At 44.8% G+C, this 2,618-nt stretch overlaps 1 non-coding gene across 1 annotated transcript; it reads right to left on the bottom strand.

The window, feature by feature from the left end:
- Window positions 1-331: 331 nt before the first annotated feature.
- LOC113146428 lies at window positions 332-440 on the bottom strand. Its single transcript, XR_003297347.1, has one exon. It is a non-coding gene; the product is annotated as a U6 spliceosomal RNA (small nuclear RNA).
- Window positions 441-2,618: the final 2,178 nt, after the last annotated feature.

The following is a 2,618-nucleotide window of genomic DNA, read 5'->3' on the forward strand; positions in this document are numbered from 1 at the left end:
CGCCTTGCCTCTTACATATTCGGTGTGGTCCCTACTAGACCTTCCCATTCTGCCATCTAATCGTTAATGCCTAGGTATCTACATGAAAGATATGAAGCATTTACGTGCTCAAGCCACTGTGAGTTCGATTACAGACTAAGCAATTCCCAGACTACAGTACTACTACAATGCACATTACTGGCAAGGATTTGTGTGTGTGTGTGTCAGTATCAGTGCAGAGTGTTTCAAATGTAGCCCTTCCTTTAAATCTTTGGTGGTGTTTTCAAGGGAGTAGGTTTTGAGGCAAGGTGGTTTGGCGACTGGGACTGATCTATGGAAATTCGATACCTTGAAATGCCTCATCCAGCAGTATGCTGTTGTTGTGTCATCCTTGGGCAAGGGCCATGCTAGTCCTCTTTGTATCGTTACGACTTTAGCAGATGGCATTTCCAGAAGGAGCTCACCCTATGACCCCAGAATTGGTGTTGCTTGGTAAAGAAACACTCCCCCATCACTAGTTGGTTGAAAATAAGTGAACTGGATAAAGTTTTAAAACCGCAAGCACGGGGCCCGCTTCCATCAAATTTAACTAGTAAACTGTGAGCTTTATTAGCATTTCCATTCCACACGACAGCCTGTGTTCGACTATAGACACTAGTGCTTAGTGTGAGCCTTGTGGTTTCTCTTCTGGCTGCTTTGGGTGTATAAGTACTGGTAAGGGACTGTCGCTCTCAAGTCAGGCACCTACGGAAACAGCCAAAGAGTACTAGGTTTTGTTAATAAATGTATCAAACAGCTTCTCATCAAGGTATCGATGTGTAACCTTGTTTGCGGCAATGCTTATCTTCCGGCTCTGTCGCAAAGTTTCCACTGCGCATGTACCCCGTCCCTAGCCTGTTGTTTAGAATCGTAAATGATCAAGAGGTTGCGCCTCGAAAAACTTTACCACACGGCCTTAGAGCTAGTTGGGCTTCTGCAGAATAATCGGTATTGGATGCCGGGGTCACGGCAAGTTCGAAAGTTGTTGTCGACATAGGCACTCGCACACTTTTCCCCTCTGTCTGGTCTTGCGTTGCCGCCAGCTGCATAGCTCGCGCATATCACATAATGAAGTAAACTAGTGTTTACTCTCTGGTTTTGAACCATGTCACGTCCCTTCCTGACATTCATCGTCTGTTTATTACTGGTCTGGTAGAACCGGTAGCGCACTCCGCGCTGCCCTTATCCATGTTACACATACAGAGTCACATCACATGTGTTTTAGCTCCGCATACCAAGGAGTAGCAGCCACCATAATTCAAAAAGCAGGACGAGTGGGCAAGCGTTTGGCTGTGTATGAACCTCGTTGCCCCATTGTGAGAACAGCAATTCTTAATGTTTTCTTGTGTTCGATGTCGTCCTTATTTCGAAGTGGCGGTTGCCTTCGTTGAATGAGTGATGGTATTTAGCGGAGTATCTGATGCAACCCGGCCAATCCTTTTATAATCCAATCTTAAGAGGTGAGTATATTTTTATCAGTAAAGTATACAAGACTATCCGTATTCGGTATGCAGTACAATTATCCCCACTACTCTCTTCGTCTACTGTGGCAGCTAGTATGAATGTGCCTCGTAATCATCCTTAAGGCTTAAGAAGGGAGAAACGGGCTCTGCTGTAACTGTGGGCGTGTAAAGGATGGTTTACACCTAAGGGTATTTCTGCTGTGTGTGCTTGCAACCTGCGTGACGCAGATGTCTTATAGGTTGACAGCCCGGCGGGGACGAGCCCTAATTGTTCTCCAGAATCAGAGAGCACTAAGGCTCATGTGTGGTGCAGGCGAAGGGGGAAAGTATATCGATTCGTTCAGTGACAGTTTTTGTGAATGCATTGATAGGTGTGGTGGAAAGGGGCTAAAGGCTGTGCTACAAGAAACGTGGCTCTTGGTTGACGTGGGAACTCGCTGGATGAATAGAAGGACGAGCTACGATATAAAGATATAACGGACTCTTGCATTTCGTCGATATTTGCAGCTAAAGCCATGTTGTTAGCGTGTATGTATGGTTTTTGTAACTAGTACAATGAGTAGGTAGCTGTTTCTGCCTGCTTTGCCCAGTTAGACTGCGACAGCTTTGCTAAAGAGAGAAATAGGGATGACCTCGAGTGACGTGGCAAGCTACATCAGATCTTCTGATAAATCTTTTCCAATAAACAGCGGGGTCGTAATACATATGCGTAAATCAAATGGTCTGATTCAAGAACGTGGGAGCAAGGAGAGCGAGGAATGTAGAGCACAGCGCCTGCAGTTACTGGTGACCTTCGTGCTAAAATATCTGTTGATTAGCGGCAATGATGAAATGGGCTTTGAAGATATTCTGCAGGTTCCTATAATCTTTTCTGCGTCCTTGCTATTATTATCAGAAATTTCTATTTATACTACGAACACTACCAATTTAACTTGCGATTGAGGGAGCTTGCTCCAAACCGTTTACGAGCCAGTATTATCGTAATATCGGAAGCTTCTTTGAGCGTACGCCGTGGATATGTTTCAAGCAAATCATTTTGCCGTGGTTTAAATCTATGTGCAGTATGTAAGATTTGCCTTGGCAGATATTTTCTGAAACCGCGTGTTAGCTAAAAAGAGGAGTGTGGGTTTTTTGTGA

This window comes from Cyclospora cayetanensis, unplaced genomic scaffold (genome assembly GCF_002999335.1).
Source record: "Cyclospora cayetanensis isolate NF1_C8 unplaced genomic scaffold, CcayRef3 CcayRef3_contig_305, whole genome shotgun sequence".
NCBI lineage: Eukaryota > Apicomplexa > Conoidasida > Eucoccidiorida > Eimeriidae > Cyclospora > Cyclospora cayetanensis.